Consider the following 27289-nt stretch of genomic DNA (forward strand, 5'->3'; position numbering starts at 1 on the left):
TGATATTTTGAATCAATTTTTCTAAAGTCCAAAAAATACATTTTCTGATGAAAAACGATGACCAGTGACCTGTCGAAATTTCTCCAGATGGTCAGAAATTGTAATTTTTTAATGTTTAATTTTTTGACTGTAAATGACTATCGCATGTGAATTATCACTTGTGGAACTAAAATAAGTGTGTTTAGAGTCGTTTTAATGCCTGAAATTAGTCATAATAAAAGCTTCTGAGAAGGAGAAAAAGTCTGTAAAAATGGCAATTTTGGTCACAATGAGGCTTTAAAAAGTAGTTATTCAACATGAGGCACAATCCAAATGATATTTTGAATCAATTTTTCTAAAGTCGAAAAAAAAAAAATTCTGATGAAAAACGATGACCCGCGACCTGTCGAAATTTCTCCAGATGGTCAGAAATGGTAATTTTTTAATGTTTAATTTTTTGACTGTAAATGACTATTGCATGTGAATTATCACTTTTGGAACTAAACTAAGTGTGTTTAGAGTCATTTTAATGCCTGAAATTGGTGGAAATAGAAGCTTCTAGTAGGAGAAAAAGTCTGTAAAAATGGCACTATTGGTCACATTGAGGCTTTAAAAAGTAGTTATTCAACATGAGGCACAATCCAAATGACATTTTGAATCAATTTTTCGAAAGTCCAAAAAATCAATTTTCTGATGAAAAACGATGACCCGCGACCTGTCGAAATTTCTCCAGATGGTCAGAAATGGTAATTTTTTAATGGTTCATTTTTTGACTGTGAATGACTATTGCATGTGAATTATCACTTTTGGAACTAAAATAAGTGTGTTTAGAGTCATTTTAATGCCTGAAATTGTTCGAAATAGAAGCTTCTAGTAGGAGAAAAAGTCTGCAAAAATGGCAATTTTGGTCACATTGAGGCTTTAAAAAGTAGTTATTCAACATGAGGCACAATCCAAATGATATTTTGAATCAATTTTTGTAAAGTCCAAAAAATCCATTTTCTGATGAAAAACGATGACCCGTGACCTGTCGAAATTTCTCCAGATGGTCAGAAATGGTAATTTTTTAATGTTTAATTTTTTGACTGTAAATGACTATCTCATGTGAATTATCACTTGTGGAACTAAAATAAGTGTGTTTCGAGTCATTTTAATGCCTGAAGTTGGTCAAAATAGAAGCTTCTAGTAGGAGAAAAAGTGTGTAAAAATGGCAATTTTGGTCACATTGATTCTTTAAAAAGTAGTTATTCAACATGAGGCACAATCCAAATGACATTTTGAATCAATTTTTCTAAAGTCCAAAAAATCCATTTTCTGATGAAAAACGATGACCCGTGACCTGTCGAAATTTCTCCAGATGGTCAGAAATGGTAATTTTTTAATGTTTTATTTTTTGACTGTAAATGACTATTGCATGTGAATTATCACTTTTGGAACTAAAATAAGTGTGTTTAGAGTCATTTTAATGCCTGAAATTGTTCGAAATAGAAGCTTCTAGTAGGAGAAAAAGTCTGCAAAAATGGCAATTTTGATCACATTGAGGCTTTAAAAAGTAGTTATTCAACATGAGGCACAATCCAAATGATATTTTGAATCAATTTTTGTAAAGTCCAAAAAATCCATTTTCTGATGAAAAACGATGACCCGTGACCTGTCGAAATTTCTCCAGATGGTCAGAAATGGTAATTTTTTAATGTTAAATTTTTGACTGTAAATGACTATTGCATGTGAATTATCACTTTTGGAACTAAAATAAGTGTGTTTAGTCATTTTAATGCCTGAAATTGGTCGAAATAGAAGCTTCTCGTAGGAGAAAAAGTCTGTAAAAATGGCAATATTGGACACATTAAGGCTTTAAAAAGTAGTTATTCAACATGAGGCACAATCCAAATGATATTTTGAATCAATTTTTCTAAAGTCCAAAAAATACATTTTCTGATGAAAAACGATGACCAGTGACCTGTAGAAATTTCTCCAGATGGTCAGAAATTGTAATTTTTTAATGTTTAATTTTTTGACTGTAAATGACTATCGCATGTGAATTATCACTTGTGGAACTAAAATAAGTGTGTTTAGAGTCGTTTTAATGCCTGAAATTAGTCATAATAGAAGCTTCTGAGAAGGAGAAAAAGTCTGTAAAAATGGCAATTTTGGTCACAATGAGGCTTTAAAAAGTAGTTATTCAACATGAGGCACAATCCAAATGATATTTTGAATCAATTTTTCTAAAGTCGAAAAAAAAAAAATTCTGATGAAAAACGATGACCCGCGACCTGTCGAAATTTCTCCAGATGGTCAGAAATGGTAATTTTTTAATGTTTAATTTTTTGACTGTAAATGACTATTGCATATGAATTATCACTTTTGGAACTAAAAGAAGTGTGTTTAGAGTCATTTTAATGCCTGAAATTGGTCGAAATAGAAGCTTCTAGTAGGAGAAAAAGTGTGTAAAAATGGCAATTTTGGTCACATTGAGGCTTTAAAAAGTAGTTATTCAACATGAGGCACAATCCAAATGACATTTTGAATCAATTTTTCTAAAGTCCAAAAATCAATTTTCTGATGAAAAACGATGACCCGTGACCTGTTGAACTTTCTCCAGATGGTCAGAAATGGTAATTTTTTAATGTTTAATTTTTTGACTGTAAATGACTATTGCATGTGAATTATCACTTTTGGAACTAAACTAAGTGTGTTTAGAGTCATTTTAATGCCTGAAATTGGTGGAAATAGAAGCTTCTAGTAGGAGAAAAAGTCTGTAAAAATGGCAATATTGGTCACATTGAGGCTTTAAAAAGTAGTTATTCAACATGAGGCACAATCCAAATGACATTTTGAATCAATTTTTCGAAAGTCCAAAAAATCAATTTTCTGATGAAAAACGATGACCCGCGACCTGTCGAAATTTCTCCAGATGGTCAGAAATGGTAATTTTTTAATGGTTCATTTTTTGACTGTAAATGACTATTGCATGTGAATTATCACTTTTGGAACTAAAATAAGTGTGTTTAGAGTCATTTTAATGCCTGAAATTGTTCGAAATAGAAGCTTCTAGTAGGAGAAAAAGTCTGCAAAAATGGCAATTTTGGTCACATTGAGGCTTTAAAAAGTAGTTATTCAACATGAGGCACAATCCAAATGATATTTTGAATCAATTTTTGTAAAGTCCAAAAAATCCATTTTCTGATGAAAAACGATGACCCGTGACCTGTCGAAATTTCTCCAGATGGTCAGAAATGGTAATTTTTTAATGTTTAATTTTTTGACTGTAAATGACTATCTCATGTGAATTATCACTTGTGGAACTAAAATAAGTGTGTTTCGAGTCATTTTAATGCCTGAAGTTGGTCAAAATAGAAGCTTCTAGTAGGAGAAAAAGTGTGTAAAAATGGCAATTTTGGTCACATTTATTCTTTAAAAAGTAGTTATTCAACATGAGGCACAATCCAAATGACATTTTGAATCAATTTTTCTAAAGTCCAAAAAATCCATTTTCTGATGAAAAACGATGACCCGTGACCTGTCGAAATTTCTCCAGATGGTCAGAAATGGTAATTTTTTAATGTTTTATTTTTTGACTGTAAATGACTATTGCATGTGAATTATCACTTTTGGAACTAAAATAAGTGTGTTTAGAGTCATTTTAATGCCTGAAATTGTTCGAAATAGAAGCTTCTAGTAGGAGAAAAAGTCTGCAAAAATGGCAATTTTGATCACATTGAGGCTTTAAAAAGTAGTTATTCAACATGAGGCACAATCCAAATGATATTTTGAATCAATTTTTGTAAAGTCCAAAAAATCCATTTTCTGATGAAAAACGATGACCCGTGACCTGTCGAAATTTCTCCAGATGGTCAGAAATGGTAATTTTTTAATGTTAAATTTTTTGACTGTAAATGACTATTGCATGTGAATTATCACTTTTGGAACTAAAATAAGTGTGTTTAGAGTCATTTTAATGCCTGAAATTGGTCGAAATAGAAGCTTCTCGTAGGAGAAAAAGTCTGTAAAAATGGCAATATTGGACACATTGAGGCTTTAAAAAGTAGTTATTCAACATGAGGCACAATCCAAATGATATTTTGAATCAATTTTTCTAAAGTCCAAAAAATACATTTTCTGATGAAAAACGATGACCAGTGACCTGTCGAAATTTCTCCAGATGGTCAGAAATTGTAATTTTTTAATGTTTAATTTTTTGACTGTAAATGACTATCGCATGTGAATTATCACTTGTGGAACTAAAATAAGTGTGTTTAGAGTCGTTTTAATGCCTGAAATTAGTCATAATAGAAGCTTCTGAGAAGGAGAAAAAGTCTGTAAAAATGGCAATTTTGGTCACAATGAGGCTTTAAAAAGTAGTTATTCAACATGAGGCACAATCCAAATGATATTTTGAATCAATTTTTCTAAAGTCGAAAAAAAAAAAATTCTGATGAAAAACGATGACCCGCGACCTGTCGAAATTTCTCCAGATGGTCAGAAATGGTAATTTTTTAATGTTTAATTTTTTGACTGTAAATGACTATTGCATATGAATTATCACTTTTGGAACTAAAAGAAGTGTGTTTAGAGTCATTTTAATGCCTGAAATTGGTCGAAATAGAAGCTTCTAGTTGGAGAAAAAGTGTGTAAAAATGGCAATTTTGGTCACATTGAGGCTTTAAAAAGTAGTTATTCAACATGAGGCACAATCCAAATGACATTTTGAATCAATTTTTCTAAAGTCCAAAAATCAATTTTCTGATGAAAAACGATGACCCGTGACCTGTTGAACTTTCTCCAGATGGTCAGAAATGGTAATTTTTTAATGTTTAATTTTTTGACTGTAAATGACTATTGCATGTGAATTATCACTTTTGGAACTAAACTAAGTGTGTTTAGAGTCATTTTAATGCCTCAAATTGGTGGAAATAGAAGCTTCTAGTAGGAGAAAAAGTCTGTAAAAATGGCAATATTGGTCACATTGAGGCTTTAAAAAGTAGTTATTCAACATGAGGCACAATCCAAATGACATTTTGAATCAATTTTTCGAAAGTCCAAAAAATCCATTTTCTGATGAAAAACGATGACCCGCGACCTGTTGAAATTTCTCCAGATGGTGAGAAATGGTAATTTTTTAATGGTTCATTTTTTGACTGTAAATGACTATTGCATGTGAATTATCACTTTTGGAAGTAAAATAAGTGTGTTTAGAGTCATTTTAATGCCTGAAATTGTTCGAAATAGAAGCTTCTAGTAGGAGAAAAAGTCTGCAAAAATGGCAATTTTGGTCACATTGAGGCTTTAAAAAGTAGTTATTCAACATGAGGCACAATCCAAATGATATTTTGAATCAATTTTTGTAAAGTCCAAAAAATCCATTTTCTGATGAAAAACGATGACCCGTGACCTGTCGAAATTTCTCCAGATGGTCAGAAATGGTAATTTTTTAATGTTTAATTTTTTGACTGTAAATGACTATCTCATGTGAATTATCACTTGTGGAACTAAAATAAGTGTGTTTCGAGTCATTTTAATGCCTGAAGTTGGTCGAAATAGAAGCTTCTAGTAGGAGAAAAAGTTTGTAAAAATGGCAATTTTGGTCACATCGAGGCTTTAAAAAGTAGTTATTCAACATGAGGCACAATCCAAATGACATTTTGAATCAATTTTTCTAAAGTCCAAAAATCAATTTTCTGATGAAAAACGATGACCCGTGACCTGTTGAACTTTCTCCAGATCATCAGAAATGGTAATTTTTTAATGTTTAATTTTTTGACTGTAAATGACTATTGCATATGAATTATAACTTTTGGAACTAAAAGAAGTGTGTTTAGAGTCATTTTAATGCCTGAAATTGGTCGAAATAGAAGCTTCTAGTAGGAGAAAAAGTGTGTAAAAATGGCAATTTTGGTCACATTGATTCTTTAAAAAGTAGTTATTCAACATGAGGCACAATCCAAATGACATTTTGAATCAATTTTTCTAAAGTCCAAAAAATCCATTTTCTGATGAAAAACGATGACCCGTGACCTGTCGAAATTTCTCCAGATGGTCAGAAATGGTAATTTTTTAATGTTTTATTTTTTGACTGTAAATGACTATTGCATGTGAATTATCACTTTTGGAACTAAAATAAGTGTGTTTAGAGTCATTTTAATGCCTGAAATTGTTCGAAATAGAAGCTTCTAGTAGGAGAAAAAGTCTGCAAAAATGGCAATTTTGGTCACATTGAGGCTTTAAAAAGTAGTTATTCAACATGAGGCACAATCCAAATGACATTTTGAATCAATTTTTCTAAAGTCCAAAAAATCCATTTTCTGATGAAAAACGATGACCCGTGACCTGTCGAAATTTCTCCAGATGGTCAGAAATGGTAATTTTTTAATGTTTTATTTTTTGACTGTAAATGACTATTGCATGTGAATTATCACTTTTGGAACTAAAATAAGTGTGTTTAGAGTCATTTTAATGCCTGAAATTGTTCGAAATAGAAGCTTCTAGTAGGAGAAAAAGTCTGCAAAAATGGCAATTTTGGTCACATTGAGGCTTTAAAAAGTAGTTATTCAACATGAGGCACAATCCAAATGATATTTTGAATCAATTTTTGTAAAGTCCAAAAAATCCATTTTCTGATGAAAAACGATGACCCGTGACCTGCCGAAATTTCTCCAGATCGTCAGAAATGGTAATTTTTTAATGTTAAATTTTTTGACTGTAAATGACTATTGCATGTGAATTATCACTTTTGGAACTAAAATAAGTGTGTTTAGAGTCATTTTAATGCCTGAAATTGGTCGAAATAGAAGCTTCTCGTAGGAGAAAAAGTCTGTAAAAATGGCAATATTGGTCACATTGAGGCTTTAAAAAGTAGTTATTCAACATGAGGCACAATCCAAATGATATTTTGAATCAATTTTTCTAAAGTCCAAAAAATACATTTTCTGATGAAAAACGATGACCAGTGACCTGTCGAAATTTCTCCAGATGGTCAGAAATTGTAATTTTTTAATGTTTAATTTTTTGACTGTAAATGACTATCGCATGTGAATTATCACTTGTGGAACTAAAATAAGTGTGTTTAGAGTCGTTTTAATGCCTGAAATTAGTCATAATAAAAGCTTCTGAGAAGGAGAAAAAGTCTGTAAAAATGGCAATTTTGGTCACAATGAGGCTTTAAAAAGTAGTTATTCAACATGAGGCACAATCCAAATGATATTTTGAATCAATTTTTCTAAAGTCGAAAAAAAAAAAATTCTGATGAAAAACGATGACCCGCGACCTGTCGAAATTTCTCCAGATGGTCAGAAATGGTAATTTTTTAATGTTTAATTTTTTGACTGTAAATGACTATTGCATGTGAATTATCACTTTTGGAACTAAACTAAGTGTGTTTAGAGTCATTTTAATGCCTGAAATTGGTGGAAATAGAAGCTTCTAGTAGGAGAAAAAGTCTGTAAAAATGGCACTATTGGTCACATTGAGGCTTTAAAAAGTAGTTATTCAACATGAGGCACAATCCAAATGACATTTTGAATCAATTTTTCGAAAGTCCAAAAAATCAATTTTCTGATGAAAAACGATGACCCGCGACCTGTCGAAATTTCTCCAGATGGTCAGAAATGGTAATTTTTTAATGGTTCATTTTTTGACTGTGAATGACTATTGCATGTGAATTATCACTTTTGGAACTAAAATAAGTGTGTTTAGAGTCATTTTAATGCCTGAAATTGTTCGAAATAGAAGCTTCTAGTAGGAGAAAAAGTCTGCAAAAATGGCAATTTTGGTCACATTGAGGCTTTAAAAAGTAGTTATTCAACATGAGGCACAATCCAAATGATATTTTGAATCAATTTTTGTAAAGTCCAAAAAATCCATTTTCTGATGAAAAACGATGACCCGTGACCTGTCGAAATTTCTCCAGATGGTCAGAAATGGTAATTTTTTAATGTTTAATTTTTTGACTGTAAATGACTATCTCATGTGAATTATCACTTGTGGAACTAAAATAAGTGTGTTTCGAGTCATTTTAATGCCTGAAGTTGGTCAAAATAGAAGCTTCTAGTAGGAGAAAAAGTGTGTAAAAATGGCAATTTTGGTCACATTGATTCTTTAAAAAGTAGTTATTCAACATGAGGCACAATCCAAATGACATTTTGAATCAATTTTTCTAAAGTCCAAAAAATCCATTTTCTGATGAAAAACGATGACCCGTGACCTGTCGAAATTTCTCCAGATGGTCAGAAATGGTAATTTTTTAATGTTTTATTTTTTGACTGTAAATGACTATTGCATGTGAATTATCACTTTTGGAACTAAAATAAGTGTGTTTAGAGTCATTTTAATGCCTGAAATTGTTCGAAATAGAAGCTTCTAGTAGGAGAAAAAGTCTGCAAAAATGGCAATTTTGATCACATTGAGGCTTTAAAAAGTAGTTATTCAACATGAGGCACAATCCAAATGATATTTTGAATCAATTTTTGTAAAGTCCAAAAAATCCATTTTCTGATGAAAAACGATGACCCGTGACCTGTCGAAATTTCTCCAGATGGTCAGAAATGGTAATTTTTTAATGTTAAATTTTTTGACTGTAAATGACTATTGCATGTGAATTATCACTTTTGGAACTAAAATAAGTGTGTTTAGTCATTTTAATGCCTGAAATTGGTCGAAATAGAAGCTTCTCGTAGGAGAAAAAGTCTGTAAAAATGGCAATATTGGACACATTGAGGCTTTAAAAAGTAGTTATTCAACATGAGGCACAATCCAAATGATATTTTGAATCAATTTTTCTAAAGTCCAAAAAATACATTTTCTGATGAAAAACGATGACCAGTGACCTGTAGAAATTTCTCCAGATGGTCAGAAATTGTAATTTTTTAATGTTTAATTTTTTGACTGTAAATGACTATCGCATGTGAATTATCACTTGTGGAACTAAAATAAGTGTGTTTAGAGTCGTTTTAATGCCTGAAATTAGTCATAATAGAAGCTTCTGAGAAGGAGAAAAAGTCTGTAAAAATGGCAATTTTGGTCACAATGAGGCTTTAAAAAGTAGTTATTCAACATGAGGCACAATCCAAATGATATTTTGAATCAATTTTTCTAAAGTCGAAAAAAAAAAAATTCTGATGAAAAACGATGACCCGCGACCTGTCGAAATTTCTCCAGATGGTCAGAAATGGTAATTTTTTAATGTTTAATTTTTTGACTGTAAATGACTATTGCATATGAATTATCACTTTTGGAACTAAAAGAAGTGTGTTTAGAGTCATTTTAATGCCTGAAATTGGTCGAAATAGAAGCTTCTAGTAGGAGAAAAAGTGTGTAAAAATGGCAATTTTGGTCACATTGAGGCTTTAAAAAGTAGTTATGCAACATGAGGCACAATCCAAATGACATTTTGAATCAATTTTTCTAAAGTCCAAAAATCAATTTTCTGATGAAAAACGATGACCCATGACCTGTTGAACTTTCTCCAGATGGTCAGAAATGGTAATTTTTTATTGTTTAATTTTTTGACTGTAAATGACTATTGCATGTGAATTATCACTTTTGGAACTAAACTAAGTGTGTTTAGAGTCATTTTAATGCCTGAAATTGGTGGAAATAGAAGCTTCTAGTAGGAGAAAAAGTCTGTAAAAATGGCAATATTGGTCACATTGAGGCTTTAAAAAGTAGTTATTCAACATGAGGCACAATCCAAATGACATTTTGAATCAATTTTTCGAAAGTCCAAAAAATCAATTTTCTGATGAAAAACGATGACCCGCGACCTGTCGAAATTTCTCCAGATGGTCAGAAATGGTAATTTTTTAATGGTTCATTTTTTGACTGTAAATGACTATTGCATGTGAATTATCACTTTTGGAACTAAAATAAGTGTGTTTAGAGTCATTTTAATGCCTGAAATTGTTCGAAATAGAAGCTTCTAGTAGGAGAAAAAGTCTGCAAAAATGGCAATTTTGGTCACATTGAGGCTTTAAAAAGTAGTTATTCAACATGAGGCACAATCCAAATGATATTTTGAATCAATTTTTGTAAAGTCCAAAAAATCCATTTTCTGATGAAAAACGATGACCCGCGACCTGTCGAAATTTCTCCAGATGGTCAGAAATGGTAATTTTTTAATGTTTAATTTTTTGACTGTAAATGACTATCTCATGTGAATTATCACTTGTGGAACTAAAATAAGTGTGTTTCGAGTCATTTTAATGCCTGAAGTTGGTCAAAATAGAAGCTTCTAGTAGGAGAAAAAGTGTGTAAAAATGGCAATTTTGGTCACATTGATTCTTTAAAAAGTAGTTATTCAACATGAGGCACAATCCAAATGACATTTTGAATCAATTTTTCTAAAGTCCAAAAAATCCATTTTCAGATGAAAAACGATGACCCGTGACCTGTCGAAATTTCTCCAGATGGTCAGAAATGGTAATTTTTTAATGTTTTATTTTTTGACTGTAAATGACTATTGCATGTGAATTATCACTTTTGGAACTAAAATAAGTGTGTTTAGAGTCATTTTAATGCCTGAAATTTTTCGAAATAGAAGCTTCTAGTAGGAGAAAAAGTCTGCAAAAATGGCAATTTTGATCACATTGAGGCTTTAAAAAGTAGTTATTCAACATGAGGCACAATCCAAATGATATTTTGAATCAATTTTTGTAAAGTCCAAAAAATCCATTTTCTGATGAAAAACGATGACCCGTGACCTGTCGAAATTTCTCCAGATGGTCAGAAATGGTAATTTTTTAATGTTAAATTTTTTGACTGTAAATGACTATTGCATGTGAATTATCACTTTTGGAACTAAAATAAGTGTGTTTAGAGTCATTTTAATGCCTGAAATTGGTCGAAATAGAAGCTTCTCGTAGGAGAAAAAGTCTGTAAAAATGGCAATATTGGACACATTGAGGCTTTAAAAAGTAGTTATTCAACATGAGGCACAATCCAAATGATATTTTGAATCAATTTTTCTAAAGTCCAAAAAATACATTTTCTGATGAAAAACGATGACCAGTGACCTGTCGAAATTTCTCCAGATGGTCAGAAATTGTAATTTTTTAATGTTTAAGTTTTTTGACTGTAAATGACTATCGCATGTGAATTATCACTTGTGGAACTAAAATAAGTGTGTTTAGAGTCGTTTTAATGCCTGAAATTAGTCATAATAGAAGCTTCTGAGAAGGAGAAAAAGTCTGTAAAAATGGCAATTTTGGTCACAATGAGGCTTTAAAAAGTAGTTATTCAACATGAGGCACAATCCAAATGATATTTTGAATCAATTTTTCTAAAGTCGAAAAAAAAAAAATTCTGATGAAAAACGATGACCCGCGACCTGTCGAAATTTCTCCAGATGGTCAGAAATGGTAATTTTTTAATGTTTAATTTTTTGACTGTAAATGACTATTGCATATGAATTATCACTTTTGGAACTAAAAGAAGTGTGTTTAGAGTCATTTTAATGCCTGAAATTGGTCGAAATAGAAGCTTCTAGTAGGAGAAAAAGTGTGTAAAAATGGCAATTTTGGTCACATTGAGGCTTTAAAAAGTAGTTATTCAACATGAGGCACAATCCAAATGACATTTTGAATCAATTTTTCTAAAGTCCAAAAATCAATTTTCTGATGAAAAACGATGACCCGTGACCTGTTGAACTTTCTCCAGATGGTCAGAAATGGTAATTTTTTAATGTTTAATTTTTTGACTGTAAATGACTATTGCATGTGAATTATCACTTTTGGAACTAAACTAAGTGTGTTTAGAGTCATTTTAATGCCTCAAATTGGTGGAAATAAAAGCTTCTAGTAGGAGAAAAAGTCTGTAAAAATGGCAATATTGGTCACATTGAGGCTTTAAAAAGTAGTTATTCAACATGAGGCACAATCCAAATGACATTTTGAATCAATTTTTCGAAAGTCCAAAAAATCCATTTTCTGATGAAAAACGATGACCCGCGACCTGTCGAAATTTCTCCAGATGGTGAGAAATGGTAATTTTTTAATGGTTCATTTTTTGACTGTAAATGACTATTGCATGTGAATTATCACTTTTGGAAGTAAAATAAGTGTGTTTAGAGTCATTTTAATGCCTGAAATTGTTCGAAATAGAAGCTTCTAGTAGGAGAAAAAGTCTGCAAAAATGGCAATTTTGGTCACATTGAGGCTTTAAAAAGTAGTTATTCAACATGAGGCACAATCCAAATGATATTTTGAATCAATTTTTGTAAAGTCCAAAAAATCCATTTTCTGATGAAAAACGATGACCCGTGACCTGTCGAAATTTCTCCAGATGGTCAGAAATGGTAATTTTTTAATGTTTAATTTTTTGACTGTAAATGACTATCTCATGTGAATTATCACTTGTGGAACTAAAATAAGTGTGTTTCGAGTCATTTTAATGCCTGAAGTTGGTCGAAATAGAAGCTTCTAGTAGGAGAAAAAGTTTGTAAAAATGGCAATTTTGGTCACATCGAGGCTTTAAAAAGTAGTTATTCAACATGAGGCACAATCCAAATGACATTTTGAATCAATTTTTCTAAAGTCCAAAAATCAATTTTCTGATGAAAAACGATGACCCGTGACCTGTTGAACTTTCTCCAGATCATCAGAAATGGTAATTTTTTAATGTTTAATTTTTTGACTGTAAATGACTATTGCATATGAATTATAACTTTTGGAACTAAAAGAAGTGTGTTTAGAGTCATTTTAATGCCTGAAATTGGTCGAAATAGAAGCTTCTAGTAGGAGAAAAAGTGTGTAAAAATGGCAATTTTGGTCACATTGATTCTTTAAAAAGTAGTTATTCAACATGAGGCACAATCCAAATGACATTTTGAATCAATTTTTCTAAAGTCCAAAAAATCCATTTTCTGATGAAAAACGATGACCTGTGACCTGTCGAAATTTCTCCAGATGGTCAGAAATGGTAATTTTTTAATGTTTTATTTTTTGACTGTAAATGACTATTGCATGTGAATTATCACTTTTGGAACTAAAATAAGTGTGTTTAGAGTCATTTTAATGCCTGAAATTGTTCGAAATAGAAGCTTCTAGTAGGAGAAAAAGTCTGCAAAAATGGCAATTTTGGTCACATTGAGGCTTTAAAAAGTAGTTATTCAACATGAGGCACAATCCAAATGACATTTTGAATCAATTTTTCTAAAGTCCAAAAAATCCATTTTCTGATGAAAAACGATGACCCGTGACCTGTCGAAATTTCTCCAGATGGTCAGAAATGGTAATTTTTTAATGTTTTATTTTTTGACTGTAAATGACTATTGCATGTGAATTATCACTTTTGGAACTAAAATAAGTGTGTTTAGAGTCATTTTAATGCCTGAAATTGTTCGAAATAGAAGCTTCTAGTAGGAGAAAAAGTCTGCAAAAATGGCAATTTTGGTCACATTGAGGCTTTAAAAAGTAGTTATTCAACATGAGGCACAATCCAAATGATATTTTGAATCAATTTTTGTAAAGTCCAAAAAATCTATTTTCTGATGAAAAACGATGACCCGTGACCTGTCGAAATTTCTCCAGATGGTCAGAAATGGTAATTTTTTAATGTTTAATTTTTTGACTGTAAATGACTATCTCATGTGAATTATCACTTGTGGAACTAAAATAAGTGTGTTTCGAGTCATTTTAATGCCTGAAGTTGGTCAAAATAGAAGCTTCTAGTAGGAGAAAAAGTGTGTAAAAATGGCAATTTTGGTCACATTGATTCTTTAAAAAGTAGTTATTCAACATGAGGCACAATCCAAATGACATTTTGAATCAATTTTTCTAAAGTCCAAAAAATCCATTTTCTGATGAAAAACGATGACCCGTGACCTGTCGAAATTTCTCCAGATGGTCAGAAATGGTAATTTTTTAATGTTTTATTTTTTGACTGTAAATGACTATTGCATGTGAATTATCACTTTTGGAACTAAAATAAGTGTGTTTAGAGTCATTTTAATGCCTGAAATTGTTCGAAATAGAAGCTTCTAGTAGGAGAAAAAGTCTGCAAAAATGGCAATTTTGATCACATTGAGGCTTTAAAAAGTAGTTATTCAACATGAGGCACAATCCAAATGATATTTTGAATCAATTTTTGTAAAGTCCAAAAAATCCATTTTCTGATGAAAAACGATGACCCGTGACCTGTCGAAATTTCTCCAGATGGTCAGAAATGGTAATTTTTTAATGTTAAATTTTTTGACTGTAAATGACTATTGCATGTGAATTATCACTTTTGGAACTAAAATAAGTGTGTTTAGTCATTTTAATGCCTGAAATTGGTCGAAATAGAAGCTTCTCGTAGGAGAAAAAGTCTGTAAAAATGGCAATATTGGACACATTGAGGCTTTAAAAAGTAGTTATTCAACATGAGGCACAATCCAAATGATATTTTGAATCAATTTTTCTAAAGTCCAAAAAATACATTTTCTGATGAAAAACGATGACCAGTGACCTGTAGAAATTTCTCCAGATGGTCAGAAATTGTAATTTTTTAATGTTTAAGTTTTTTGACTGTAAATGACTATCGCATGTGAATTATCACTTGTGGAACTAAAATAAGTGTGTTTAGAGTCGTTTTAATGCCTGAAATTAGTCATAATAGAAGCTTCTGAGAAGGAGAAAAAGTCTGTAAAAATGGCAATTTTGGTCACAATGAGGCTTTAAAAAGTAGTTATTCAACATGAGGCACAATCCAAATGATATTTTGAATCAATTTTTCTAAAGTCGAAAAAAAAAAAATTCTGATGAAAAACGATGACCCGCGACCTGTCGAAATTTCTCCAGATGGTCAGAAATGGTAATTTTTTAATGTTTAATTTTTTGACTGTAAATGACTATTGCATATGAATTATCACTTTTGGAACTAAAAGAAGTGTGTTTAGAGTCATTTTAATGCCTGAAATTGGTCGAAATAGAAGCTTCTAGTAGGAGAAAAAGTGTGTAAAAATGGCAATTTTGGTCACATTGAGGCTTTAAAAAGTAGTTATTCAACATGAGGCACAATCCAAATGACATTTTGAATCAATTTTTCTAAAGTCCAAAAATCAATTTTCTGATGAAAAACGATGACCCATGACCTGTTGAACTTTCTCCAGATGGTCAGAAATGGTAATTTTTTATTGTTTAATTTTTTGACTGTAAATGACTATTGCATGTGAATTATCACTTTTGGAACTAAACTAAGTGTGTTTAGAGTCATTTTAATGCCTGAAATTTTTCGAAATAGAAGCTTCTAGTAGGAGAAAAAGTCTGCAAAAATGGCAATTTTGATCACATTGAGGCTTTAAAAAGTAGTTATTCAACATGAGGCACAATCCAAATGATATTTTGAATCAATTTTTGTAAAGTCCAAAAAATCCATTTTCTGATGAAAAACGATGACCCGTGACCTGTCGAAATTTCTCCAGATGGTCAGAAATGGTAATTTTTTAATGTTAAATTTTTTGACTGTAAATGACTATTGCATGTGAATTATCACTTTTGGAACTAAAATAAGTGTGTTTAGAGTCATTTTAATGCCTGAAATTGGTCGAAATAGAAGCTTCTCGTAGGAGAAAAAGTCTGTAAAAATGGCAATATTGGACACATTGAGGCTTTAAAAAGTAGTTATTCAACATGAGGCACAATCCAAATGATATTTTGAATCAATTTTTCTAAAGTCCAAAAAATACATTTTCTGATGAAAAACGATGACCAGTGACCTGTCGAAATTTCTCCAGATGGTCAGAAATTGTAATTTTTTAATGTTTAATTTTTTGACTGTAAATGACTATCGCATGTGAATTATCACTTGTGGAACTAAAATAAGTGTGTTTAGAGTCGTTTTAATGCCTGAAATTAGTCATAATAGAAGCTTCTGAGAAGGAGAAAAAGTCTGTAAAAATGGCAATTTTGGTCACAATGAGGCTTTAAAAAGTAGTTATTCAACATGAGGCACAATCCAAATGATATTTTGAATCAATTTTTCTAAAGTCGAAAAAAAAAAAATTCTGATGAAAAACGATGACCCGCGACCTGTCGAAATTTCTCCAGATGGTCACAAATGGTAAATTTTTAATGTTTAATTTTTTGACTGTAAATGACTATTGCATGTGAATTATCACTTGTGGAACTAAAATAAGTGTGTTTAGAGTCATTTTAATGCTTGAAGTTGGTCGAAATAGAAGCTTCTAGTAGGAGAAAAAGTCTGTAAAAATGGCAATTTTGGTCACATCGAGGCTTTAAAAAGTAGTTATTCAACATGAGGCACAATTCAAATGACATTTTGAATCAATTTTTCTAAAGTCCAAAAAATCCATTTTCTGATGAAAAACGATGACCCGTGACCTGTCGAAATTTCTCCAGATGGTCAGAAATGGTAATTTTTTAATGTTAAATTTTTTGACTGTAAATGACTATTGCATGTGAATTATCACTTTTGGAACTAAAATAAGTGTGTTTAGAGTCATTTTAATGCCTGAAATTGGTTGAAATAGAAGCTTCTCGTAGGAGAAAAAGTCTGTAAAAATGGCAATATTGGTCACATTGAGGCTTCAAAAAGTAGTTATTCAACATGAGGCACAATCCAAATGACATTTTGAATCAATTTTTCGAAAGTCCAAAAAATCAATTTTCTGATGAAAAACGATGACCCGCGACCTGTCGAAATTTCTCCAGATGGTCAGAAATGGTAATTTTTTAATGGTTCATTTTTTGACTGTAAATGACTATTGCATGTGAATTATCACTTTTGGAACTAAAATAAGTGTGTTTAGAGTCATTTTAATGCCTGAAATTGTTCGAAATAGAAGCTTCTAGTAGGAGAAAAAGTCTGCAAAAATGGCAATTTTGGTCACATTGAGGCTTTAAAAAGTAGTTATTCAACATGAGGCACAATCCAAATGATATTTTGAATCAATTTTTGTAAAGTCCAAAAAATCCATTTTCTGATGAAAAACGATGACCCGTGACCTGTCGAAATTTCTCCAGATGGTCAGAAATGGTAATTTTTTAATGTTTAATTTTTTGACTGTAAATGACTATCTCATGTGAATTATCACTTGTGGAACTAAAATAAGTGTGTTTCGAGTCATTTTAATGCCTGAAGTTGGTCAAAATAGAAGCTTCTAGTAGGAGAAAAAGTGTGTAAAAATGGCAATTTTGGTCACATTGATTCTTTAAAAAGTAGTTATTCAACATGAGGCACAATCCAAATGACATTTTGAATCAATTTTTCTAAAGTCCAAAAAATCCATTTTCTGATGAAAAACGATGACCGGTGACCTGTCGAAATTTCTCCAGATGGTCAGAAATGGTAATTTTTTAATGTTTAATTTTTTGACTGTAAATGACTATTGCATATGAATTATCACTTGTGGAACTAAAAGAAGTGTGTTTAGAGTCATTTTAATGCCTGAAATTGGTCGAAATAGAAGCTTCTAGTAGGAGAAAAAGTGTGTAAAAATGTCAATTTTGGTCACATTGATTCTTTAAAAAGTAGTTATTCAACATGAGGCACAATCCAAATGACATTTTGAATCAATTTTTCTAAAGTCCAAAAAATCCATTTTCTGATGAAAAACGATGACCCGTGACCTGTCGAAATTTCTCCAGATGGTCAGAAATGGTATTTTTTTAATGTTTTATTTTTTGACTGTAAATGACTATTGCATGTGAATTATCACTTTTGGAACTAAAATAAGTGTGTTTAGAGTCATTTTAATGCCTGAAATTGTTCGAAATAGAAGCTTCTAGTAGGAGAAAAAGTCTGCAAAAATGGCAATTTTGGTCACATTGAGGCTTTAAAAAGTAGTTATTCAACATGAGGCACAATCCAAATGATATTTTGAATCAATTTTTGTAAAGTCCAAAAAATCCATTTTCTGATGAAAAACGATGACCCGTGACCTGTCGAAATTTCTCCAGATGGTCAGAAATGGTAATTTTTTAATGTTAAATTTTTTGACTGTAAATGACTATTGCATGTGAATTATCACTTTTGGAACTAAAATAAGTGTGTTTAGAGTCATTTTAATGCCTGAAATTGGTCGAAATAGAAGCTTCTCGTAGGAGAAAAAGTCTGTAAAAATGGCAATATTGGTCACATTGAGGCTTCAAAAAGTAGTTATTCAACATGAGGCACAATCCAAATGACATTTTGAATCAATTTTTCGAAAGTCCAAAAAATCCATTTTCTGATGAAAAACGATGACCCGTGACCTGTCGAAATTTCTCCAGATGGTCAGAAATGGTAATTTTTTAATGTTTTATTTTTTGACTGTAAATGACTATTGCATGTGAATTATCACTTTTGGAACTAAAATAAGTGTGTTTAGAGTCATTTTAATGCCTGAAATTGTTCGAAATAGAAGCTTCTAGTAGGAGAAAAAGTCTGCAAAAATGGCAATTTTGATCACATTGAGGCTTTAAAAAGTAGTTATTCAACATGAGGCACAATCCAAATGATATTTTGAATCAATTTTTGTAAAGTCCAAAAAATCCATTTTCTGATGAAAAACGATGACCCGTGACCTGTCGAAATTTCTCCAGATGGTCAGAAATGGTAATTTTTTAATGTTAAATTTTTTGACTGTAAATGACTATTGCATGTGAATTATCACTTTTGGAACTAAAATAAGTGTGTTTAGTCATTTTAATGCCTGAAATTGGTCGAAATAGAAGCTTCTCGTAGGAGAAAAAGTCTGTAAAAATGGCAATATTGGACACATTGAGGCTTTAAAAAGTAGTTATTCAACATGAGGCACAATCCAAATGATATTTTGAATCAATTTTTCTAAAGTCCAAAAAATACCTTTTCTGATGAAAAACGATGACCAGTGACCTGTCGAAATTTCTCCAGATGGTCAGAAATTGTAATTTTTTAATGTTTAATTTTTTGACTGTAAATGACTATCGCATGTGAATTATCACTTGTGGAACTAAAATAAGTGTGTTTAGAGTCGTTTTAATGCCTGAAATTAGTCATAATAGAAGCTTCTGAGAAGGAGAAAAAGTCTGTAAAAATGGCAATTTTGGTCACAATGAGGCTTTAAAAAGTAGTTATTCAACATGAGGCACAATCCAAATGATATTTTGAATCAATTTTTCTAAAGTCGAAAAAAAAAAAATTCTGATGAAAAACGATGACCCGCGACCTGTCGAAATTTCTCCAGATGGTCAGAAATGGTAATTTTTTAATGTTTAATTTTTTGACTGTAAATGACTATTGCATATGAATTATCACTTTTGGAACTAAAAGAAGTGTGTTTAGAGTCATTTTAATGGAGAAGTGTGGCTCAGGGGTTAGAGGCAGCAGACCCGGAAGCTGAGATCGGTCCTGGACCAGGGTTCAATTCCCCGCCTCGGCGGGTCTTGGGCTAAAAATTCCACGGACTCGATAATTCTCGCCCCGGTGCCTCCTCGACTCACAGGTTCACACTCTGCGACTCTGGGCAATAGCTTGCTTAATCTCCACAACGGCCCCTCGCGGCGGGATGCCTGACTTTCACCTTGTGGATACCCTGCTATCTCACGGGAATACCAGGACGGGTTCCCTAAGCAAGCGCCGGGAAACCCACTGCGGGTAGCTGTGCGCTATATAAGCTCAACTACATTTACATTTACAATGCCTGAAATTGGTCGAAATAGAAGCTTCTAGTAGGAGAAAAAGTGTGTAAAAATGGCAATTTTGGTCACATTGAGGCTTTAAAAAGTAGTTATTCAACATGAGGCACAATCCAAATGACATTTTGAATCAATTTTTCTAAAGTCCAAAAATCCATTTTCTGATGAAAAACAATGACCCGTGACCTGTTGAACTTTCTCCAGATGGTCAGAAATGGTAATTTTTTAATGTTTAATTTTTTGACTGTAAATGACTATTGCATGTGAATTATCACTTTTGGAACTAAACTAAGTGTGTTTAGAGTCATTTTAATGCCTCAAATTGGTGGAAATAGAAGCTTCTAGTAGGAGAAAAAGTCTGTAAAAATGGCAATATTGGTCACATTGAGGCTTTAAAAAGTAGTTATTCAAATGAGGCACAATCCAAATGACATTTTGAATCAATTTTTCGAAAGTCCCAAAAATCCATTTTCTGATGAAAAACGATGACCCGCGACCTGTCGAAATTTCTCCAGATGGTGAGAAATGGTAATTTTTTAATGTTTAATTTTTTGACTGTAAATGACTATTGCATGTGAATTATCACTTTTGGAAGTAAAATAAGTGTGTTTAGAGTCATTTTAATGCCTGAAATTGTTCGAAATAGAAGCTTCTAGTAGGAGAAAAAGTCTGCAAAAATGGCAATTTTGGTCACATTGAGGCTTTAAAAAGTAGTTATTCAACATGAGGCACAATCCAAATGATATTTTGAATCAATTTTTGTAAAGTCCAAAAAATCCATTTTCTGATGAAAAACGATGACCCGTGACCTGTCGAAATTTCTCCAGATGGTCAGAAATGGTAATTTTTTAATGTTTAATTTTTTGACTGTAAATGACTATCTCATGTGAATTATCACTTGTGGAACTAAAATAAGTGTGTTTCGAGTCATTTTAATGCCTGAAGTTGGTCGAAATAGAAGCTTCTAGTAGGAGAAAAAGTCTGTAAAAATGGCAATTTTGGTCACATCGAGGCTTTAAAAAGTAGTTATTCAACATGAGGCACAATCCAAATGACATTTTGAATCAATTTTTCTAAAGTCCAAAAAATCCATTTTCTGATGAAAAACGATGACCCGTGACCTGTCGAAATTTCTCCAGATCATCAGAAATGGTAATTTTTTAATGTTTAATTTTTTGACTGTAAATGACTATTGCATATGAATTATAACTTTTGGAACTAAAAGAAGTGTGTTTAGAGTCATTTTAATGCCTGAAATTTGTCGAAATAGAAGCTTCTAGTAGAGAAAAAGTGTGTAAAAATGGCTATTTTGGTCACATTGATTCTTTAAAAAGTAGTTATTCAACATGAGGCACAATCCAAATGACATTTTGAATCAATTTTTCTAAAGTCCAAAAAATCCATTTTCTGATGAAAAACGAGGACCCGTGACCTGTCGAAATTTCTCCAGATGGTCAGAAATGGTAATTTTTTAATGTTTTATTTTTTGACTGTAAATGACTATTGCATGTGAATTATCACTTTTGGAACTAAAATGAGTGTGTTTAGAGTCATTTTAATGCCTGAAATTGTTCGAAAAAGAAGCTTCTAGTAGGAGAAAAAGTCTGCAAAAATGGCAATTTTGGTCACATTGAGGCTTTAAAAAGTAGTTATTCAACATGAGGCACAATCCAAATGATATTTTGAATCAATTTTTGTAAAGTCCAAAAAATCCATTTTCTGATGAAAAACGATGACCCGTGACCTGTCGAAATTTCTCCAGATGGTCAGAAATGGTAATTTTTTAATGTTAAATTTTTTGACTGTAAATGACTATTGCATGTGAATTATCACTTTTGGAACTAAAATAAGTGTGTTTAGAGTCATTTTAATGCCTGAAATTGGTCGAAATAGAAGCTTCTCGTAGGAGAAAAAGTCTGTAAAAATGGCAATATTGGACACATTGAGGCTTTAAAAAGTAGTTATTCAACATGAGGCACAATCCAAATGATATTTTGAATCAATTTTTCTAAAGTCGAAAAAAAAAAAATTCTGATGAAAAACGATGACCCGCGACCTGTCGAAATTTCTCCAGATGGTCACAAATGGTAAATTTTTAATGTTTAATTTTTTGACTGTAAATGACTATTGCATGTGAATTATCACTTGTGGAACTAAAATAAGTGTGTTTAGAGTCATTTTAATGCTTGAAGTTGGTCGAAATAGAAGCTTCTAGTAGGAGAAAAAGTCTGTAAAAATGGCAATTTTGGTCACATCGAGGCTTTAAAAAGTAGTTATTCAACATGAGGCACAATTCAAATGACATTTTTAATCAATTTTTCTAAAGTCCAAAAATCAATTTTCTGATGAAAAACGATGACCCGTGACCTGTTGAACTTTCTCCAGATGGTCAGAAATGGTAATTTTTTAATGTTTAATTTTTTGACTGTAAATGACTATTGCATATGAATTATCACTTTTGGAACTAAAAGAAGTGTGTTTAGAGTCATTTTAATGCCTGAAATTGGTCGAAATAGAACCTTCTAGTAGGAGAAAAAGTGTGTAAAAATGGCAATTTTGGTCACATTGAGGCTTTAAAAAGTAGTTATTCAACATGAGGCACAATCCAAATGACATTTTGAATCAATTTTTCTAAAGTCCAAAAATCAATTTTCTGATGAAAAACGATGACCCGTGACCTGTTGAACTTTCTCCAGATGGTCAGAAATGGTAATTTTTTAATGTTTAATTTTTTGACTGTAAATGACTATTGCATGTGAATTATCACTTTTGGAACTAAACTAAGTGTGTTTAGAGTCATTTTAATGCCTGAAATTGGTGGAAATAGAAGCTTCTAGTAGGAGAAAAAGTCTGTAAAAATGGCAATATTGGTCACATTGAGGCATTAAAAAGTAGTTATTCAACATGAGGCACAATCCAAATGACATTTTGAATCAATTTTTCGAAAGTCCAAAAAATCAATTTTCTGATGAAAAACGATGACCCGCGACCTGTCGAAATTTCTCCAGATGGTCAGAAATGGTAATTTTTTAATGGTTCATTTTTTGACTGTAAATGACTATTGCATGTGAATTATCACTTTTGGAACTAAAATAAGTGTGTTTAGAGTCATATTAATGCCTGAAATTGTTCGAAATAGAAGCTTCTAGTAGGAGAAAAAGTCTGCAAAAATGGCAATTTTGGTCACATTGAGGCTTTAAAAAGTAGTTATTCAACATGAGGCACAATCCAAATGATATTTTGAATCAATTTTTGTAAAGTCCAAAAAATCCATTTTCTGATGAAAAACGATGACCGGTGACCTGTCGAAATTTCTCCAGATGGTCAGAAATGGTAATTTTTTAATGTTTAATTTTTTGACTGTAAATGACTATTGCATATGAATTATCACTTTTGGAACTAAAAGAAGTGTGTTTAGAGTCATTTTAATGCCTGAAATTGGTCGAAATAGAAGCTTCTAGTAGGAGAAAAAGTGTGTAAAAATGGCAATTTTGGTCACATTGATTCTTTAAAAAGTAGTTATTCAACATGAGGCACAATCCAAATGACATTTTGAATCAATTTTTCTAAAGTCCAAAAAATCCATTTTCTGATGAAAAACGATGACCCGTGACCTGTCGAAATTTCTCCAGATGGTCAGAAATGGTAATTTTTTAATGTTTTATTTTTTGACTGTAAATGACTATTGCATGTGAATTATCACTTTTGGAACTAAAATAAGTGTGTTTAGAGTCATTTTAATGCCTGAAATTGTTCGAAATAGAAGCTTCTAGTAGGAGAAAAAGTCTGCAAAAATGGCAATTTTGGTCACATTGAGGCTTTAAAAAGTAGTTATTCAACATGAGGCACAATCCAAATGATATTTTAAATCAATTTTTGTAAAGTCCAAAAAATCCATTTTCTGATGAAAAACGATGACCCGTGACCTGTCGAAATTTCTCCAGATGGTCAGAAATGGTAATTTTTTAATGTTAAATTTTTTGACTGTAAATGACTATTGCATGTGAATTATCACTTTTGGAACTAAAATAAGTGTGTTTAGAGTCATTTTAATGCCTGAAATTGGTCGAAATAGAAGCTTCTCGTAGGAGAAAAAGTCTGTAAAAATGGCAATATTGGTCACATTGAGGCTTTAAAAAGTAGTTATTCAACATGAGGCACAATCCAAATGATATTTTGAATCAATTTTTCTAAAGTCCAAAAAATACATTTTCTGATGAAAAACGATGACCAGTGACCTGTCGAAATTTCTCCAGATGGTCAGAAATTGTAATTTTTTAATGTTTAATTTTTTGACTGTAAATGACTATCGCATGTGAATTATCACTTGTGGAACTAAAATAAGTGTGTTTAGAGTCGTTTTAATGCCTGAAATTAGTCATAATAAAAGCTTCTGAGAAGGAGAAAAAGTCTGTAAAAATGGCAATTTTGGTCACAATGAGGCTTTAAAAAGTAGTTATTCAACATGAGGCACAATCCAAATGATATTTTGAATCAATTTTTCTAAAGTCGAAAAAAAAAAAATTCTGATGAAAAATGATGACCCGCGACCTGTCGAAATTTCTCCAGATGGTCAGAAATGGTAAATTTTTAATGTTTAATTTTTTGACTGTAAATGACTATTGCATGTGAATTATCACTTGTGGAACTAAAAGAAGTGTGTTTAGAGTCATTTTAATGCCTGAAGTTGGTCGAAATAGAAGCTTCTAGTAGGAGAAAAAGTCTGTAAAAATGGCAATTTTGGTCACATCGAGGCTTTAAAAAGTAGGTATTCAACATGAGGCACAATTCAAATGACATTTTTAATCAATTTTTCTAAAGTCCAAAAATCAATTTTCTCATGAAAAACGATGACCCGTGACTTGTTGAACTTTCTCCAGATGGTCAGAAATGGTAATTTTTTAATGTTTAATTTTTTGACTGTAAATGACTATTGCATATGAATTATCACTTTTGGAACTAAAAGAAGTGTGTTTAGAGTCATTTTAATGCCTGAAATTGGTCGAAATAGAAGCTTCTAGTAGGAGAAAAAGTGTGTAAAAATGGCAATTTTGGTCACATTGAGGCTTTAAAAAGTAGTTATTCAACATGAGGCACAATCCAAATGACATTTTGAATCAATTTTTCTAAAGTCCAAAAATCAATTTTCTGATGAAAAACGATGACCCGTGACCTGTTGAACTTTCTCCAGATGGACAGAAATGGTAATTTTTTAATGTTTAATTTTTTGACTGTAAATGACTATTGCATGTGAATTATCACTTTTGGAACTAAACTAAGTGTGTTTAGAGTCATTTTAATGCCTGAAATTGGTGGAAATAGAAGCTTCTAGTAGGAGAAAAAGTCTGTAAAAATGGCAATATTGGTCACATTGAGGCTTTAAAAAGTAGTTATTCAACATGAGGCACAATCCAAATGACATTTTGAATCAATTTTTCGAAAGTCCAAAAAATCAATTTTCTGATGAAAAACGATGACCCGCGACCTGTCGAAATTTCTCCAGATGGTCAGAAATGGTAATTTTTTAATGGTTCATTTTTTGACTGTAAATGACTATTGCATGTGAATTATCACTTTTGGAACTAAAATAAGTGTGTTTAGAGTCATTTTAATGCCTGAAATTGTTCGAAATAGAAGCTTCTAGTAGAAGAAAAAGTCTGCAAAAATGGCAATTTTGGTCACATTGAGGCTTTAAAAAGTAGTTATTCAACATGAGGCACAATCCAAATGATATTTTGAATCAATTTTTGTAAAGTCCAAAAAATCCATTTTCTGATGAAAAACGATGACCGGTGACCTGTCGAAATTTCTCCAGATGGTCAGAAATGGTAATTTTTTAATGTTTAATTTTTTGACTGTAAATGACTATTGCATATGAATTATCACTTTTGGAACTAAAAGAAGTGTGTTTAGAGTCATTTTAATGCCTGAAATTGGTCGAAATAGAAGCTTCTAGTAGGAGAAAAAGTGTGTAAAAATGGCAATTTTGGTCACATTGATTCTTTAAAAAGTAGTTATTCAACATGAGGCACAATCCAAATGACATTTTGAATCAATTTTTCTAAAGTCCAAAAAATCCATTTTCTGATGAAAAACGATGACCCGTGACCTGTCGAAATTTCTCCAGATGGTCAGAAATGGTAATTTTTTAATGTTTTATTTTTTGACTGTAAATGACTATTGCATGTGAATTATCACTTTTGGAACTAAAATAAGTGTGTTTAGAGTCATTTTAATGCCTGAAATTGTTCGAAATAGAAGCTTCTAGTAGGAGAAAAAGTCTGCAAAAATGGCAATTTTGGTCACATTGAGGCTTTAAAAAGTAGTTATTCAACATGAGGCACAATCCAAATGATATTTTGAATCAATTTTTGTAAAGTCCAAAAAATCCATTTTCTGATGAAAAACGATGACCCGTGACCTGTCGAAATTTCTCCAGATGGTCAGAAATGGTAATTTTTTAATGTTAAATTTTTTGACTGTAAATGACTATTGCATGTGAATTATCACTTTTGGAACTAAAATAAGTGTGTTTAGAGTCATTTTAATGCCTGAAATTGGTCGAAATAGAAGCTTCTCGTAGGAGAAAAAGTCTGTAAAAATGGCAATATTGGTCACATTGAGGCTTTAAAAAGTAGTTATTCAACATGAGGCACAATCCAAATGATATTTTGAATCAATTTTTCTAAAGTCCGAAAAATACAATTTCTGATGAAAAACGATGACCAGTGACCTGTCGAAATTTCTCCAGATGGTCAGAAATTGTAATTTTTTAAAGTTTAATTTTTTGACTGTAAATGACTATCGCATGTGAATTATCACTTGTGGAACTAAAATAAGTGTGTTTAGAGTCGTTTTAATGCCTGAAATTAGTCATAATAAAAGCTTCTGAGAAGGAGAAAAAGTCTGTAAAAATGGCAATTTTGGTCACATTGAGGCTTTAAAAAGTAGTTATTCAACATGAGGCACAATCCAAATGATATTTTGAATCAATTTTTGTAAAGTCCAAAAAATCCATTTTCTGATGAAAAACGATGACCCGTGACCTGTCGAAATTTCTCCAGATGGTCAGAAATGGTAATTTTTTAATGTTTAATTTTTTGACTGTAAATGACTATCTCATGTGAATTATCACTTGTGGAACTAAAATAAGTGTGTTTCGAGTCATTTTAATGCCTGAAGTTGGTCAAAATAGAAGCTTCTAGTAGGAGAAAAAGTGTGTAAAAATGGCAATTTTGGTCACATTGATTCTTTAAAAAGTAGTTATTCAACATGAGGCACAATCCAAATGACATTTTGAATCAATTTTTCTAAAGTCCAAAAAATCCATTTTCTGATGAAAAACGATGACCCGTGACCTGTCGAAATTTCTCCAGATGGTCAGAAATGGTAAGTTTTTAATGTTTTATTTTTTGACTGTAAATGACTATTGCATGTGAATTATCACTTTTGGAACTAAAATAAGTGTGTTTAGAGTCATTTTAATGCCTGAAATTGTTCGAAATAGAAGCTTCTAGTAGGAGAAAAAGTCTGCAAAAATGGCAATTTTGATCACATTGAGGCTTTAAAAAGTAGTTATTCAACATGAGGCACAATCCAAATGATATTTTGAATCAATTTTTGTAAAGTCCAAAAAATCCATTTTCTGATGAAAAACGATGACCCGTGACCTGTCGAAATTTCTCCAGATGGTCAGAAATGGTAATTTTTTAATGTTAAATTTT

This window comes from Triturus cristatus, chromosome 5_2 (genome assembly GCF_964204655.1).
Source record: "Triturus cristatus chromosome 5_2, aTriCri1.1, whole genome shotgun sequence".
Taxonomy (NCBI): Eukaryota; Metazoa; Chordata; class Amphibia; order Caudata; family Salamandridae; genus Triturus; species Triturus cristatus.